Genomic DNA, 20434 nt, shown 5'->3' with positions numbered 1-20434 from the left:
ACACGCTATTTATCTTTGACACAGAGTGTCTGCAGGCCTTTGAGACTCTGAAAGCTAAGCTGGTCACAGCACCAGTCATTTCTGCACCAGACTGGACATTACCATTCGAACTAATGTGATGCCAGTGATCATGCCATTGGTGCAGTATTGGGACAGAGGCATCACAAGCTTCTACATGTCATTTATTATGCTAGCCGTGTTTTAAATGACACGCAAAAGAATTACACAACCACAGAAAAGGAGTTGCTTGCAGTGGTTTATGCCATTGACAAGTTCAGATCTTATTTAGTAGGATCAAAAGTGATTGTGTACACTGACCATGCTGCTCTAAAATATCTCCTCACAAAGCAGGATTCAAAACCCAGACTCATAAGATGGGTGTTGCTTCTGCAAGAGTTTGATATAGAAATAAGAGACAGAAAAGGGACAGAGAACCAAGTAGCTAATCAGTTGTCCCGGATAGAACCAGTAGCAGGAGTGTCCCTCCCTCTTATTGAGATCTCTGAAACCTTTCCGGATGAGAAACTATTTGCCATTTAGGAAGTACCATGGTTTGCAGACATTGCAAACTATAAAGCTGTGAGATTCATACCCAAAGAGTACAATAAACAACAAATAAAAAAATTGATTTCTGATGCAAAGTACTACTTGTGGGATGAACCATATCTCTTTAAGAAGTGCAGACAGAGTAATCCGTAGATGTGTGCCTAGAGAAGGGGCACAGAAGATCCTATGGTATTGCCATGAATCACAATATGGAGGACATTTCAGAGGTGAGCGAATAGCCACAAAGGTTCTCCAATGTGGTTTCTACTGGCCTACTCTCTATAGAGACTCCCAAGAGTTTGTACGTAACTGTGACAGTTGCCAGAGAGCTGGTAATTTGCCTCACGGTTATGCCATACCTCAGCAAGGGATCTTAGATATTGAGTTGTTTGATGTATGGGGTATTGAATTTATGGGGCCTTTCCCACCATCATACTCAAACACTTATATTCTGGTGGCAGTAGACTATGTATCCAAATGGGTAGAGGCAATTGCAACACCCACCAATGATACTAAGACAGTGATGAAGTTCCTCCAGAAGCACATCTTCAGTAGGTTCGGTGTCCCTAGGATACTGATTAGTGATGGAGGCACTCATTTCTGCAATAAACAGCTTGACTCTACTCTGGTCAGATATGGAATTAACCATAAAGTGGCCACTCCATATCACCCACAGACAAATGGGTAGGCTGAAGTCTCGAATAGAGAACTAAAGCGAATCCAGGAACGGACTGTAAGTACCCGTAGAAGGGATTGGGCAAGAAGTCTGGATGATGCTCTGTGGGCATACAGAACCGCATTCAAGACTCCTATAGAAACCTCTCCATACCAGCTTGTGTATGGAAAAGCCTGTCATCTGCCAGTGAAACTGGAGCACAAGGCCTACTGGGCAACCAGGTTCTTAAACCTTGATGCTAAGGTAGCTGGAGAGAAAATATTACTCCAGCTGAATGAGCTAGAAGAGTTCAGACTCAATGCTTTCGAAAATGCTAAAATTTACAAGGAGAAAGCAAAAAGATGGCATGATAGAAAGCTGTCATCTAGAGTCTTTGAGCTGGGACAGAAGGTTTTGTTGTTTAACTCTAGGCTCAGATTGTTCCCTGGGAAACTGAAATCCCGGTGGAAGGGACCATATGTGATTACAAGTGTGTCACCATATGGTTATGTAGAGCTTCAGGATATTGACTCTGACAAAAAATTCATTGTTAATGGACAGAGAGTCAAACATTATCTTGAAGGCAATGTTGAGCAAGAGTGCTCAAAACTGAGACTAAATTAAAAACTCAGTAAAAGTTCAGCTAAAGACAGTAAAGAAGCGCTTATTGGGAGGCAACTCAATCTTATTTATCTATGTTGATTACTTTTTCATTTCATTTTCCATTGTTAGTTTATGTTTTCTTTAGGTTGATGATCATGTGGAGTCACAAAAACAACTGTAGAATTAAAGCGGAATAAAAAATATCATAAAAAATAGCACACCCTGGAGGACAGGCTTACTGGCGTTTAAACGCCAGTAAGGATAGCAGAATGGGCGTTTAACGCCCATGCAGGCAGTATTCTGGGCGTTCAGAAAAACGTCCAGTAAAGAAGGATTCCTGGCGTTTAACGCCAGTCAGGGTATCTGGCTGGGCGTTAAATGCCCAAAGAGGCAGTCAAGTGGGCGTTAAACGCCAGAATAGATAGCATTCTGGGCGTTTAACGCCAGGATGACACAAGGGAGGCAATTTTGTTTTCAATTCAATTTTTTTCAATTTTTCATGTTTTAATTCACAATTTTTTGCATCAAACATATTTTAAACGTTCATCTTTCAATTTCTATTTTCAAAAATTCATAATCTTTCCAATTCTTTTTTATTCTTTTTCAATTCTTTTCAATTCCTTCCAAAATATTTTCAAAACTTACATATCTTTTCAAATTCTTTTCAACTCTTTTTAATTTTTCTAGTATACAGTAATAAGTTTTCAAAATTAATTGTATCATTCTTCTTCTACTCCCTTCTATCTTATTTTGCTCAAGGACGAGCAAAGCTTTTAAGTTTGGTATGGAAAAGCTCAGCTTTTTGCTTTCCATAACCACTAATGGCACCTAAGGCCAGAGAAATCTCTAGGAAGAGGAGCAACAAAGGCAAGAAAGAGACATAAAGGAGCTCGAAAACTCCATTGGTTCTTCAAGAGGAAGAAGAAGCCACCATCACTAAGGTGGACCCGTTCCTTAATCTCCTTGTTTATTTTCTTTTCTGTTTTCGGTTTTTATGCTTTATGTTTTGACTATGTTTGTGTCTTCATTACATGATCATTAGTGTCTAGTGTCTATGTCTTAAAGCTATGAATGTCCATGACTATTTCACCTTTCTTAAATGAAAAATATTTTTATTTGTAAAAGAACAAGAAGTACATGAATTTCGAATTCTATCTTGAAAATAGTTTAATTATTTTGATGTGGTGGCAATACTTTTTGTTTTCTGAATGAATGCTTACAGTGCATATTTTTTATAGTGGAGTTTATGAATGTTAAAATTGTTGGCTCTTGAAAGAATAATGAAAAAGGAGACATGTTATTGATAATCTGAAAAATCATAAAATTGATTCTTGAAGCAAGAAAAAGCAGTGAAAAAAAACACAAAGCTTGCGAAAAAAATGTGGCGAAAATAAAAGAAAAAGAAAAAGCAAGTAGAAAAAGCCAGTAACCCTTTAAACTAAAAGGCAAGGGTAAAAAGAATCCAAGGCTTTGAGCATTAATGGATACGAGGGCCCAAAGGAATAAAATCCTGGCCTAAGCGGCTAAACCAAGCTGTCCCTAACCATGTGCTTGTGGCGTAAAGGTGTCAAGCGAAAAGCTTGAGACTGAGCGATTGAAGTCGTGGTCCAAAGCAAAAAGAGTGTGCTTAAGAGCTCTGGGCACCTCTAACTGGAGACTCTAGCAAAGCTGAGTCACAATCTGAAAAGGTTCACCCAGTTATGTGTCTGTGGCATTTATGTATCCGGTGGTAATACTGGAAAATAAAATGCTTAGGGTCACGGCCAAGACTCATAAAGTAGCTGTGTTCAAGAATCAACATACTGAACTAGAAGAATCAATAACACTATCTGAATTCTGAGTTCCTATGGATACCAATCATTCTGAACTTCACAGGATAAAGTGAGATGCCAAAACTGTTCAGAAGCAAAAAGCCACTAGTCCCGCTCATCTAATTAAAACTAATCTTCATTGATGTTTTTGGAATTTATTCTATATTCTCTTCTTTTTTTATCCTATTTTGTTTTTAGTTGCTTGGGGACAAGCAACAATTTAATTTTGGTGTTGTGATGAGCGGATAATTTATACCCTTTTTGGCATTGTTTTTAGGTAGTTTTTAGTATATTTTAGTTACTTTTTATTATATTCTTATTAGTTTTTATTCAAAAATTACATTTCTGGGATTTACTATGAGTTTGTGTGTTTTTTTGTAATTTCAGGTATTTTCTGGCTGAAATTGAGGGACCTGAGCAAAAATCTGATTTAGAGGTTGAGAAAGGACTGTAGATGCTGTTGGATTCTGACCCTCCTGCACTCGAAATAAATTTTCTGGAGCTACAGAAGCCCAATTGACGCGTTCTCAATTGCGTTGAAAAGTAGACATCTTGGGCTTTCCATCAATATATAATAGTCTATACTTTTCTCGAGATTTGATGGCCCAAATTGGCGTTAAAATCTAGCCAAAAACTTTCTGGCGTAAAACGCCAGAACTGGCATATTTTTCGGCGTTAAACGCCCATTTTGGCACCCATGGTGGCGTTTAACTCCAATATGAGGCATATGCACGTGGAAGCTTGATAGCTCAGCCCAAAAACTCACCAAGTGGGCCCCGAAAGTAGAATTCTGCACTATCTACACCTAGTTACTCATTTTCTGTAACCCTAAGTTACTAGTTTAGTATAAAAACTACTTTTAGAGATTCATTTAGCAACTCATGACAATTTTATTTCATATTGTATCTCTGACGGCATGAGTCTCTAAACCCCATTGGTGGGGTGAGGAGCTCTGCTGTGTTTCAATGGATTAATGCAATTACTATTATTTTCTATTCAATCACGCTTGATTCTATTCTAAGATACTCACTCGTACTTCAATCTAGAGAAGATGATGATTCGTGACACTCATCATTATTCCCAAATTTATGAACGCGTGCCTGACAACCACTTCCATTCTATCTGAGCTCAACGTAGTCATTGGGCGACAACTTGAGTGCGTATCTCTTGGGTCTCTGATTCACGGACCGAGTCCGTGGGATCAGAACCTTCGTGGTAGAGGCTAGAACCAATTGGCAGCATTCATGGGATCCGAAAAGTCTAAACCTTGTGTGTTGTATTCCGAGTAGGATCTGGATAGGGATGACTGTGACGAGCTTCAAACCTGCGAATGTTGGGCATAGTGATAGTGTGCAAAAGGATAGAGAGATCCTATTCCGACGCTAGCGGAAACCGATAGATGATTAGCCGTGCGGCAGCTGTACATGGTATTTTTCATTCGAGACGAGAAATCCGACAGTTGATTAGCCGTGCAGAAATCGTACCTGGTATTTTTCATCCGAGAGGATCGTAAAGCTTGCCATTGAAGGAAGCCATGCGTGTTTGGAGAAGAAGACAGTAGGAAAGCAGAGATTCAGATGACAGAGCATCTCCGGAACCTCAATCTGCTCTTCATTACTGAATCACAAGTACCATTTAATTCATGCTATTTACTTTTCATAACAAAACCATTTTTATTATTAATCTCCTGACTAAGATTTACAAGGTAACCATAGCTTGCTTCAAGCCGGCAATCTCCGTGGGATCGACCCTTACTCACGTAAGGTATTACTTGGACGACCCAGTGCACTTACTAGTTAGTTGTGCGGAGTTGTGAAAAGTGTAATCACAATTTTCCACACCAGTAGTCCATTGCAAAATATCCAGAATTCCCATAATTGTAGCAGATTTGCGTCTACCATCACTGCCATACATGCCTCCTTGGTTACAATCCTAAGCCATGTGACCCATCTCACTGCAGTTGTAGCAATTGCATCTATCACCATGCTCTCCACCGCCACCACTGTGATCATGATGACAGATTGAAAAAAATAAAAAATGGGCAAAGCAACTATCAAAATATAGTGAATAATGGAAGAAGGAGTTATAAAAATATTTGTTTTTTCGATTCAAAATTTAAATTTAAAATTTTTCGTTCTTCTGATCTTACTTGATATTAAAAGAAGGAGTTGAAGAGGAAGAGTTGTCAAAGAAAATAAATATACGTAGCAAAGAAAGAATGAAAAAAAAGAAGGACACTAAGGGATTGGAGAAGTTGAAGGGAGAGTTATTAGAAGACATCGAAGACATTAAAACTAATATTACTTGATACATAATCCAAAATTTTAAATATTAATGCAGAAGAAATGAGGAAATGAAAAACCACAGATGATACATCGCATAAGGAGTACCATAATAAATTTAACTCTCAAGCTCTCTTCTGTAAAATACGTTGAATTTTCACTAGCTGACAACCCTCTATTGCGGGCTCTAATACTTGGCATTGGATGAAGTCAAAAATTAGATTTATAAGCTACAAATATCTCGAACTTATAAACATCATATAAACCATATCCTTTATCAATATGTGACTTCCAAGAAAAGGTTCAAAATAAAATTAAGACATTCATTTTTCCTCATAGTGTGAGAAAGATAGGTGGATAAAAGCAAGTGAATTATCGCACTAATAAGATTAAATACATATTAGATATGGACAATGAAAATTTTTCAAGGTATATATATTTTTCAATTTTTTATGATATTTTTTAATCTAATAGATTAAGAATTATGAATAATACTATATAGTTAGTAAATATTATTATTTTTTATTAATATTTGGTCAGTAATAATTTATATTTATATTTATAGATATCTTATATACAAAAAGTATATAATTTATACCTATATTTACTAGAATTTTGTATATATGAATTAATACAGTTTACATCCATATTTTTCAGAATTTGTATACATAAATTAGTATTTATTGCTGACCAATATATATGAATTATTGCATCCATAAGATAGGATTCGAATCTCTATACTTAAACAGACTAATAAACTAACTATTAAATCAACCCAATTTAATTATATTTAAAGCATATTATTACATCTAAATTTGAATAACAGTTCCACATCAATCATTTCCATTAATAAAAAATACCTCCTTTTATCGTTAGATAGATATTTTTATAAAATTTTAAAATATTTTAAAGATAATTTTATTGTTATCAAAATTAGAGGTTAATTTTGTCAATATTTTTATAAATCAAGAATAAATTTGATAATTTACACTTCAAAATATAATTCTTTCCTAACTTACACAAAGCCAACATTTCTAATCAAATAAACGTAATCATCCTAATTAATTAGTTATTGTTCTAAGACATACTTGAAACGGACTTATGAATAATGGGCTTGATGGATGAGGTTGGAGATAATATTGTAGCTATCTAAGATGGTTTCACATTAGCTCTAAAATAGTGATAGTGGACATGATTTAGCAAGAGTTTTAGGCAGTATAAATAAATTGGAATTAAAAAATATTTGAGTTTAATAGAGTGACTGACGATCATTTTCCTGAATCTTCATACTTAAGTAAGGGGTGATTTCCTCCTTATTATATGGGGAATTAGCCGTTTTGTAAATTTTTTAATCTGGGTGATAACTGACGTAGCAGAAGGAGAGCATTGACTTGCTGTCCAAATCGAATTGTGGTACCTTTTTCCATGTAAGTCGAGTTAGTTGATCTACGTCTTTTAAGCGCCTGTGTAGTTTTGGACCAATCTCCTTTAGTTCAGGTAGGTTTGTTGTCGCTTTTTAATTTTGATATTGGAGAGTAGTTGGTGTTAGGCGTGAATATGGGGTGACTGGATGCTTAACAAGGGTGTGGTGTCAGGAAGAATGCCATAACAGGAATCGGACTCAGCGATTCTCCCCCCACGAATCGGACCCAGCGATTCTCCCCCCCTCCCCCCACTTTTATCGGACCCAGCGATTGCGCCCCCTTCCACGTGTCGGACAGCAGCTTCTCTCCAGGACGGTGCCCCAGCAGCCAGCATACCCCCATTCCCCCACTCCCTCAGTCCGAAACATCATTTTCAAGCCTCAAACCCTATTTCTTCCTCTCTGTGTTCATCCTCTTCCTCTCTTCTTCTTCAAAAAATTTGCATGCAATAAAATCTGTGGAAATGGCCAAAAAACACAAAGCTAGAAATGTTGATCGTCCTGAGCTTCACATTGTAAATTATTTGTCTGATCCTGATTATGTAAGTTAAATTTTTTAATTTTTTGCAAATTTCTGTATTTTAATTAAATTTTGTAAGAAATTTTTTTATATTTTATGGTTAAATGCTGCAGTTAGGTAGATAGATATGTAAATGTTGATTGTTACAGATTTTGTAAGAATTTTTTCGGAGTAGTATTAGAAATTTTAATTAATTAATAAAATCTGATGAATAATTTAAAAATTATAATATTAGCAATTATGATAATTTTTTGTTATTATGTTTAGATATTTTTAGTTAATTGGAGAATATGTTAAAAAAAATTTTGTAACACGGTTAGAAATTTTAATTAATGAATAAATTTTGATGATTAAACTTATAAATTATGATTGTAAATTGTTTGTTATTATGTATGTATAGATGTTGTTAGTTAGTTAGAGGAAAGGTAAGATATTATTTTTCGAATAGATTTAGAAATTATAATTAGTAACTTAGCTTTTATGATTCATGTTATAAATTATAAGTTTAGGAATTATTATGACACATTTTTGTTGGAAATTATATATTTAGGATTTATTATAATTTTTTGTTGGAGAATATGTTAGAAATTTTTTTGTAATACGATTAGATATTGTAGTTAACTAATTAACTTTCGTGATTAATGTTGGAAATTATAATTCTGATTTTGTAATAGATTTAGAAATTAGAATTACTTAATTTACTTTTGTTATTAATTTAAGAATTTATAATCTGGAACTGCATCATTAATAACGATATTTTTTAATATTAATTGCAAGGTCAATTTACTTAATACATAGTTCATTTGGGAAGAAAGGTAAATCATAAGAATTCAATTGTAAATAAAATAAGAATACTAAAGTAACGTTAATTTTGTATGTTGTTAGTTAGACAATGTTTTTCAAATGTTGTTTGTAAATAGCTGAGAAGTTATAATTAACTAATTAATTATTATGATTAATTTTTGGAAATTATAATTATAGGACTTATGATAATCTTTTGAAGTTATGTTTACATGCTGTAGTTTGATCATTTGGTAGTTTTTTTTTTTTTGTAATTGGGTTAGAAATTATGATTAATCGATTAAATAGTATGATTAATTTAAGTTGTAAATTAGTAATCATTCATGATTTGACTAGTAACATGTTATGTTCTTGCAGAGTTTACGGATGATGACATGTGACCACTCACTGCCCCCTGATCGGTACCATCCGAGTGTAGAGGATCATTTACGGGTTACTGGGTTTTATCATGCCTCTCAGATTGGAGTAGTTCAATGCCAGAAAGCATTGATAAATGCTCTAGTGGAGAGGTGGCGGCCGGAAACACACACCTTTCACCTTCCGATTGGTGAGTGCACAGTGACGCTGGAGGATGTAGCCGTTATTTTGGGCCTCCCGACGAACGGCCTTCCGGTGACAGGGATGACCTTGAGCAGCTTCGAAGCATTGGAGGGTGAGTGTTTCCATCAGTTTGGGGTTGCACCGAGGAAGGCCGACTGCAGAGGGAGCGGCATAAAATTGACATGGCTTAGGAATCTGAAAGAACGTATACAACTGACTGACGAAATCAGTATGCAGAGGTACGTCAAGTGCCACATTATGTTGTTACTGGGTACTATCTTACTTGGAGACAAGTCAGGGGCATCTGTGCACTGGAAGTTTCTACCTTTGCTCCGGGATTTTCATAGTATCAGTCATTTTAGTTGGGGATCGGCATGTTTGGCGCACCTATACAGGTCCTTATGCCGGGCATCTCGTTTTGATTGTAAAGAAATCGATGGTCCGTTAACACTTCTGCTAGCTTGGTTTTGGATCCGCCTACCCTATCTTGCGCCCCCTACTAGGGAACCCCGCAGTTTTCCGCTTGCGAACAGGTAACATTGGCAACTTACTTGGTACGGTGCCTTGAACTTTCTCAAAAAGTTCGACTCTATATGCCTGATGCAAAACATGTGGAATGCTCTCGGGGGTGACCAAGCTCCGTTGCTCCGGGCCACAGCTGCATTGATGGATTCGTGCCTGTCGGAAATCAGTCCCGCACCATCCCGAGTCACAACATGTTGTCGCAGGTTACTAAGGAAAAAGTGCCATGCATCAGAAGTCTCCCCCTCCACAATTGCAAACGCAATAGGGACGATATTATTGTTACCATCCTGTGAAACTGCGACCAACAAACAACCCTTATACTTTCCGTACAAGTGAGTCCCATCAACCTGAACAACTGGCTTGCAGTGTCTAAACGCTCTAATGCAGGGGTAATAACTCCAGAAGACTCTGTGCAATACCCGGATATCAGTTACTTCCTCATCACCTTGATATGCAGACATAGTCTCGAAATGGACGATTGCTGATGGCTCCTTGTTACACATGGCCTCAAACCATATAGGCAAAGCTTCATATGATGCTTCCCAACCTCCAAATATTTTTTCCACTACTTTTTGCTTTGCCAACCATGCTTTCCGATAGCTGATGGTGTAATTGAACTTCGACTGCACTTCCGCAATAACTGATTTCACCTTTATCGACGGGTCAGCCTCAACCAACGGCTTTATTGCTTCTGCAATTGTGTTTGAATCCAGCTTCGAATGATCCTGAGAAATAGTGGCTCTAGTACAAGTGTGAGAACCGTTGTACCTCCTTATAACCCAACAATACTTTCTGCTGATCATGCTAACCCTGATAAGCCAATCACACCCTGATCCATACTGTGTACACTTCGCATAGAAGGTCAACGGCTCTGACTCATACACACGGTAGTCTACGCCTCTTCGGATGGTATAATCTTTCACCGCCATCATAACAGCTTCCCTAGAACTGAATTCCATTCCGATTGCAAATTCACCATCTGCGACCATAGGAATTTCTACCACAACGACAGCCAAATCAAAATAATTTAACACAAATACATTTAATAACTGAAATTAAGACTACGTCAATGCTCCCTATATCCACATCAATATAAATATTATTCCTATCATGTTGTCATCCCACTTTTAACATCATACAAACATAAACACATAAAAAACTTTGGCCGAATGCACACAAATTAATATTCACGTGACTTATATTCTTATTTACATCACTCAACATAGATTATTTCCCAAAGTCTAATACTTTCTATATTTATATGTTAATACGTACCGGCACTCATATATTCCGGAAACTCCGGCGCATGCATGGCTTCCAAGTCCAGAACCCGCATGAAAGACGGCTCCTCAAAGGGATCTTCGTTTGCGAGTGCATTTGCAACGTCTCCCACATTTGGAGCCACCACCCCATCACCTTGATCTTCTTCTCCATCTGGAGCAACAGCTTCATAATTGCTTTCAAACTCTTCCTCACTGTCACTATCATATTCTTCCCCTTCAATATTTCGGTCCGCTTCAGATTGTTCGAATTCGACGTACAACTCTATCACCGATATCTGACCGCGAGTTTCAAAATACATTGAAAACATCTCCTACATACTCGCTTCGTCGGTTACATACTTGGTTTGATATTGCACGAAACCACCAAATACCGGTATGGGATATCTGTATACCATACATGATATTTTTTTTGATATCTGAAAACCTATCTTCTCACAAATCACACCTTTTAGCTCCTCAAATGAGATTGTGAACGGAATAACAATATCTAACGGCTTCTCGCAACTAAATCTCACTCCTTCAGATGTTTGTAACAGAATCTGACCAAAATAATATACTCTAAGTGCAACTCTATCATCCATTTTTCATACTCTCATATATAAATATCGACTATACTCTCAAAGAGACACAGAAAGAAGTAGAAGAGAAACAGGGAGAAGAAGAAGACGCAGAACAACAAATAATCAGATCTGGGGAAGAAGATGAACACACACACACACACACACACACATATATATATATATATATACTCAACTCGGACCCTCCGCATCCTATAAAAAAAAATTTGTGCAAGAAAACGGACCCAACGAGTCCATAAAAAAAAAATATTTTTTTCCTGAGGAAAACGGACCCAACGAGTCCATAAAAAAAAATTTCCTGAAGGAAACGGACCCAACGAGTCCTTCACAAAAAAAAAAAAAAAAAACCCCAAACGTACCTGCGATTCCACTTTCATATACAAAATAAAAAAATCTTAACTTTGGTCCCTTAACGAATCGGACCCTACGATTTCATACACAACTTCAATTTTTTTTTCCGCGCAAGGCAATCGCTCGGTCCGGCTCCCCCTGCCATGGCTCAGAAAAAGCTGCCCCACACCATTGTCTAACACCACCATATTCCATATCCCTGCACAACTCACCAACCCCTCCAATATTAAAAAAACTGAGCCGTTTGTTGTAGGTAGGATAACTCATTTTCGGCCATGATTCACATTATTTGGGTCGTGGTATGAACCATTACCACCTTAATTAAAATTAAATTATTTTAATAAAATTTAATTATTTTATTAGTTTTTATAGTTTTACTGAATTTTTAGTTAAATTCTTATTTTTTTTAATATTACGTTAAGAATGACCTAATTATAAAATTAAAAATAGTATAGAGACTTAATTAAAAAAAAAGAAAATATAAATACCTAATTACAAATTTAGTAAAATTATAGAAATCAACAGAATAATTAAACCTTTTAATAATTAGATTGACACAACACTTAATTTATGCTAGGGGTGTTTAAATCCAAACCGATCCAAATTAAATCGCTCATTCAATCCAATCCAAACCAAAAACTGATTAAAACCGCATTAATTCGGATTTAATTGGATTATATTTTTTGCAAATCGCTGGATCGGATCGGATTTCGGATCTAATTTTCATAACCGATCCAATCCAATCCAAACCGCATAATGTGCTATAATATTATTATTTTATTATTATATTTACAATTATACTTATAACATGTTCAATTTTTTATATATTTTTATATTATTCATATATTATTATTATTTAATAAATATTTTATGTTTAAAATGTTATTTATTTATTTATTTATTTTAACTAACCTATAATTTTATTTCTATTGTTATGTTATTGTTGACTTTTTAAGATATTGTTGAGACTTGTTATGTCATTGTTGATTATTTAAAATTTGATGTTGAGACTTGTTATATGTATTTAATTTTTTTAATTTATAAAACCGCAAATCCAATCCAATTCAAACTACTTGAAATTGGATCCGATCAGATCGAATTTTTTTTAAAAAAAGCATCCAATCCAAACCGCACCGCAAATAAAATTAGTGTTTAAATTGAATGACTTTTTGACTCAAAACCGATCCAAATTGCACCGCAAACATCCCTAATTTATGCCATTACTTTTTAGCTACCTCACTGTTACATACACAAATTAGGTATAACAACGGTCGCTGCAAAGGCAAAAATTACCGACAGGCTATCGATAAACCACAAAAACGTCACAAAAATTGAAAATGTTTTATTTTTTTCAAGGTTTAAGATTATAGTTGACTAAGCCGTCGATAAACCTTGATAGTCATTGATAACTGCACATAACAATATTATCAACGTAATAGCTTATTAACAACAACAGTAAATATTTAACTATTAAATGGAAAAGTCTAGGCCAGCAATTTTTGTGTTTTTTGGCCAGCACTTAACCATCAAAACAAAAGTGAGTAATTTTCTACCATTAGATGTAATCTCAAACCATTAAAAATACTATTGATAACTAATTGATGGTTACAAAACACCAAAATTACTGCTCCCTAGCATTTCTCTTTAAATTTTACTCAAAGTAAAAAATGTCAATCGGCAAAATAATACACTATATTCTTTATGTGTATATGTTTTTTTATTTCTACACTATAGCACTGGCCTAAAAAAATTTTGTAAAAAGATTTTCTAAAAAAAATTAATAAAAAAATGATTTGGAAGAGGAGACTACTTAATAAATTTAGAGTAAACTACTATTTCTACTAACGAAAGTTGAAAATGCTGACACATCTACCCATAGAAGAAGGAAATTACCATTTGCACCCATAAAATATGGGTTCTGCACAACAAAATTATTCAAACACTAAAAAATTACCTAAAAATCCCAAATTATCCTTATCAACATCCGCATCATCATCACATTACTCTCCCTCTCTCTGTGTCCCTCTCTCTCTGAAACATGCATGTTGTTACAACAGAAGCACCAACAACAATAACAGAATACATCAAATGGAGAAAAACCAGAAACCAATCGATCCAGCGCAACCACATTATCCCAGAAGAAACAGATCCAATAACACAAATTCAACCTGCAAGGTGCAAGTCCACCATTTCGTCTCTGCTCATTTTCACATTCTCTAACAACAACAACACTAGCAACAATAATGAAGGGGTAACAGAAAATGAGAGAAGAGATGAAGGGTTTGAAGGGTACCATTGCAAAACTAGGCGTTGAAGTCATCGGTGATGGTCCTCAGCAAACTTTCCACCCTCTGTTTCTCCAGAGACAACAACCACCAGTGGATGAACTTCTCCCCCTATCTTCTTGCGAAGCCACGGAGTCTAGTCCTTGTTGGAGATTGCATCCTCGCGCTCTGCAACGTCGACTCGTCGTGGCTGATGGAGGTCGCGCGACGGTGCTGATGGTTGGTGAATTGAAGTCGCTGTAGCTAATGGAGGTCGCGCGACAGTACTTCAGGGAGTTCAGCAAGTTCAAGGTTTTTAAAGGTAGAGATAGGATTTGCTTCTCGGCGAAGCAGATTGGGAATGGGAGAGTGAAGGAAGTCTTGGGAGGCGGAGAGGAAGGTGTAGTGGTGGTGATTGTGGATCTCTTGGCCACTGCGGTAGCATTGGAGGAGGCCGCCGGTGGAAGTCCATTGTGAAAAAGGGTGGGAATAAGAAAAATAGGGAATGAAAAAAAACTAAAAAAAGGAAATGCAAAGAGAGAGAGGAGGGATGATGGTAGTAGTGGTGAAGAGAAGGGTAATTTGGGATTTTTAAGTGATTTTTTAGTGTTTGGATAATTTTGTTATATAGATCCTGTTCATACCCTGGCCCAATAAATAAAGCCAAGCCCAATAAGGATAGGAGACCGAATTCATAAAGGAGGTATCCAACCCATACCTGACCTCTTTAAAGAGGTCGGACACTGCAAAGGACTCAGTTCTACTTGCCCAAAGCAAGTAACTGCCTCCACAAATCTCTCCAAGTATCTCTATCTCCTCTAAAAGATAGATCTCAATAACTTCCAAGATAAAGAAAATGGTCATCCACCAATAAAGGTGGAACTACTCTAACAAAGGTGATTAACACTCTACTATAAATACACTGACACTCCTCAGGTATAATTTACGTTTTAATCTACCAAAAACCTGCCTAAAGCCCTTGCTAACTTAAGCATCGGAGTCTCTTGTAGGTACCACCCCCACCTCCTCATGAGGAACTTGGACGACGGCACCTTGGCATAAGATTAAGTCAGACGTTGCCTCACGCAGAGTTTAGACCTCACGTTCAGGCCCGAAACCAACATTTCAGGTTACCCTCAAAACATTGGCGCTGTTGTCGGGGACTTGGGATTCAACCCTTGATAACGACAGACCGTCAGTATGAAGACAATCATACGACATCTGAATCCGAACCTGAGCCTCAACAGGAAGACCATGCCCTCGTCATACTCCCACCACAACAAACGCATGTTCCTAACGGAGAAGGGACATCCGAAAACCCCCAACCAAGGATCCATACCCTCTTCCTAGCATAGATGCCCTGGTTGACTCAGCCTCCGACTATCAATACCTGTTCTTCATGGACGCTTACTCGGGATACAACCAAATCCCGATGCATAAGCCAGACCAAGAAAGGCCTCGTTTCTAACTCTGAAAGCTAACTACCGCTATGTAGGGGTGGCAAAACGGGCTGGCCCGCCAAACTGATATGGGCTCAACTTGCTACCTTGCCCCGCCAAAGGGCGGCCCGCCAACCCGCCTCTTTTTTTTTTAACCAAACTTTTTATGATAAAATTAAATTTAACGCACTAAGAACTAACAATTATTTTATTTTATAATAAAATTATTTCATCGTATTAGTTTTTTAATATATAGAGTAATATTCTAAATTAATTATTAATCCATAAAAAAATTATAATTAACCATAATAACTTTTTTTATTGAAATTAACAATAATAAAAATAACATAACAAATAATAAGACTCAAAGTCTCAAACATAAGTGCATAATAATAACAAAACAAACATATAATCCATACATAAATCCTAAAACAAAACACAACATAATTCATAAATCAACAAGATACCCAAAAAAACCTTAAATCAACACACATAAATCAATTATCAACTTCTAAATCAACAAAATTTGAATTTGATCCAGAAGTTGAAACACCGCCTTGCCTAGCACCTTGAGGATTCACCTCTTCACCTCCGCCTTCACCTACAATTAGAAGAATACCCGAATTTAGAACAAGATATAAATACTTAAATGTCATATAAATATTAAATTAGTAACTAACAATGTAATTACCATCAACAAAGCCTTTATTCCAATTGCGAGTACAAATCACAGCCTCAACATTTTCTGGCAACATTCGACTTCTATATTTGTTAATGACATGAGCTCCAATACTAAAGGCAGATTCCGATGCAATCGTAGTAATTGGAATACTCAATAAGTCACGTGCCATGATTGATAACTTTAGATAACGACTCTCATATAATTTCCACCATTCCAAAACATCTAAATCTTCAAAGCAATCCTTTGACAAAAGTGGCTCCTCCAAGTATGTATCAAGTGGATTCTTTCCACTAGAGACCTCAGCTTGATGGTTACGTTTCATCAATTTCTATCAAAATAGAAATAATCACATCATGTTAGGATAGAATAATGACAATTAATAAGAGAATTTAAATATGTTAGACATTACTTACGCCAACAATCGCAAGTCGCTTCTTGCTTGCACTTTCAGGGGTATGAGCCATGGATGAAGATTGATTACTAGGTCCTTGTGCTTGAACAGTTGGAAGAGAATTCTTGTCATATTTTTTAAAAAGCTTATATAATTTCTTTTTCACATGTTCTACCTTCCCTTTTTCAGTCTCAACATCAATCTCTTCATACATAAGCTCTAAAGTACAAATCTTAAGTCTAGGATCAAGAATAGCACCAAATGCAAGAATGACACTATACTTTTCCTAATACTTCTTAAATTTGTTCATCATCTTTTCTCCCATGCTCCTTAGAAGCTCATATTCACTTCTCAAACTTCCCATCAAAACACATTGAATATGATAGACTTGTAGAAAATACAAATTTGAAGTAGGGTAAGATGTGCCAGAAATCAAATTAGTAGTTTCATAAAAGGGGTATAAAAATTCACATATCTTTTCAGCTCTCCCCCATTCATCAACCAAAGGACAATACTTATAAGCATGATCGGTTGCCTTCAAATACTCAAAGGCCTTCCGATACTTGATAGCACTTTCGAGCATAATGTACGTAGAATTCCATCGAGTAGTAACATCTAGATGCAACCCACTTGTAAAATTCAAACCCTGAATCGCTGAAACACATTCTTTAAACCTTATCATTCTACTCTCCGATCCCCTTACATATTTCACACTTTCCCTAATCTTATCCAATGCATCATGAGCAATTTTTAATCCATCTTGCGCAATAAGATTCAAGATATGAGCAGAACAACGAATATGAAAGAACTCCCCATCACACAACAACCAATCATGCATATTTAATGTACTTTTCAAATGATCTTGGCATGTATCATTAGCAGATGCGTTATCTAGTGTAAGAGTCATAATCTTCTTTTCAATTCCCCATTCATTTAAAAGCTCAAAAATCTTGGAAGACAATTCAAATCCCGTGTGAGGAGGAGGCATATGACAAAAACTCAAAATTTTACTTTGCAATTTCCAATTCAAATCAACAAAGTGAGCAGTTAAGCATAAATAACCCTCTGTAGTGATGGATGTTCACAAATCAGAAGTCAAACAAACTCTATTAGGAATGGCTAATAAAGTACTTTTAAGCTTATCTTTTTCCCTTAAGTAAATTTTCAGCACATCCTCCTTAAGAGTATTTCTAGTAATTAGGCCTAGAGTTGGACTGATATATTTTACCCAATTCCTAAATTTCTGATTATCAACAATAGAAAAGGGAACATCACAATCAATCACAAAGGCAGCAAATATCTCACGCGATACATGATTATCTATCTTGAGAGCCCCCATTTTATTTTGCATTTCTATCAAAGTTTGACCAATATCCTCGAAGTCTATTTTCACGCACCTGTCCAAATGACGCTTAAGTGTCGATGTCCCATATTGTTTACCACCAGCCTTAAACTTCTGTTTGCATCCATCACATTGAGCACGATCTATTCCATCATCACCAGGTCCAAGCTTTGTGAAATATCTCCACACATCAGATGTTGTTGCCTTCGTCTTTTTCTTTTTAATATCTTCAGTCGTTTCAGATCTTTCCATATTTTTAGGATTTTGTGTTGCATTCCCACCATCAACTTCCATAGAGACAGAATTATCCATTGTAGAATCAACCGCTCAATCTAAATAATCTCAATACATAAAAATATTTAAATCAGTCAAAAATATTCAAACAATAATCAAACATAATCAATAAGTAATTTAGTACTAACTAAATAATACCCAGTTGCAGAAACATAATCAAATCAGGCTGAAAAACAATATTCAAACATAATCAAACAATAATACCCACTTACCCAATTGCAGAAAACTCAAATCAGGCAGAAAAACAATATTCAAACATAATCAAACAATAATACCCAGTTGCAAAAAACTCAAATCAGGCAGAAAAATAATATTCAAACATAATCAAACAATAATACCCAGTTGCAGAAAACTCAAATCAGGCTGAACAAATTGGTATGGAAAAAATAATAACAATAATAAGTAATAACAGTAACTGATCTTGACTCTTGAGAATGACGATGTGAGGAATCAGAAAATCATTTTTGCTAAGATAATCAGATAATTGATTCGAAGAGCTCATTTTTGCTAAAATAATTATGAGAAAAACAAACAACAACATTACAGTAACTCAGTAAGTAAACATCATCATCAGATTTGTCACATACAAATTCACTTATGCAGCAACTGTAAATCACTTACTAATAGTAATGGCAGAGCCGTCGAGCAGGAAGAGGAGGAGAGAGGAGCGATTCCAGGAGTCCGCCAGTCACAGAACTGCCGAGCAGAAGCGCTGACGAGACAAAGCTGCCGACGACGACAGGAGGAGAGAAAGGAAGGCGAAAGGCAGAGGCGCCAGAGAGGAGCGAGTGAGGAAAGGCCGCCACAGGGAGGAGCGAGTGAGGAGGGAGCTGAGCTGCTGAGGAGTGAGGAGGAGCGAGTGAGGAAGGAGTGGCCGAGTGGGTCAGCGAACGCCGAAAGGGATGAAGGTCAAAGGTCTGGCCGTCTGGGGTGTGGGTGTGGCTGAGCTGAGTGACCGGCGTTACTGCGTTAGGTCTGGAGTGTGGCCGTGTGGGTGTGCCGTCTGCCGTGTGGGTGTGGCTAAGCAGGAGGCACCGAGGCGAGGCAGTACCGCAGTCCGCAGTAGCACCGTGTGGGTGTGGGTGTGGGTCTGCCGTCTGCGTGTGCCGTGTGATGTGTGTGTTGAGAAGAATGAAAACCCTAATTTTCAATTTATACCCCATGTAAATTTACTGAATTACCCCTTTAAAAAAAAGGATGCCAGCCCGCCCCGCCCCGCCTTGGCCCGTGGTTTTGGCGGTTTTTTAAAATTTGGCGGGTTAAAAATCTGGTCCCGACCCGTCTTTTTTGGCGGTTCGACCCGGCGGGCTTGACCCGTTTTGCCACCCCTACTCCTATGTAGTAATGCCTTTTGGACTAAAGAATGTCAGAGCTACATACCAGAGACTGATGAACAAGGTGTTTTTCTACCACTTAGGAAAACTCATGGAGGTATATGTGGACGACATACTTGTTAAAATCAAGGTCAACTCGGCATTTTTGTCCGATCTCTCCGAGGTATTTTCTACTGTAAGAAGGTATAAGATGAGATTAAATCTCTTAAAATGCACCTTCGCAGTAGAGGCAGGAAAATTTTTAGGCTTCATGCTAACCCAAAGAGGCATCGAAGCAAACCTGGACAAATGCATGGTAGTTCTCGACATGAAGAACCCGACCTGTCTTAAAGAAGTACAACAACTAAATGGAAGGTTAGCGGCTCTATCAAGATTCCTAGTTGGGTTGGCACTAAAATCACTTCCCCTATACTTAATTCTTAAAAAGGGGAAGCAATTTAAGTGGACCTCAAAGTGCAAACAAGTCTTTTAAGACTTCAAAGTATTTCTGGGGCAACCTATACTCACCCGACCAATAGTAGGAGAAGAACTTGTCCTCTACCTAGCAGTAGCAAGCCAGGCCATAGCTTCAGCATTGATAAGGGAGGACAAGGACAGACAGAAACCTGTCTACTTCGTTAGCAAAGCTTTACAAGGAGCAGGACTAAACTACCAAAGGATAGAAAAGTTTGTATACACCCTTGTTCTCACCTCTCGAAGGCTCCGACAATATTTTCAAGTTCACACTATCAAGGTCTGTATCAATCAACCAATGAAACACACTCTGCAAA

This window comes from Arachis hypogaea, chromosome 17 (genome assembly GCF_003086295.3).
Source record: "Arachis hypogaea cultivar Tifrunner chromosome 17, arahy.Tifrunner.gnm2.J5K5, whole genome shotgun sequence".
NCBI classification, from domain to species: Eukaryota; Viridiplantae; Streptophyta; class Magnoliopsida; order Fabales; family Fabaceae; genus Arachis; species Arachis hypogaea.
Note: the sequence above shows the minus strand (reverse complement) of the source record.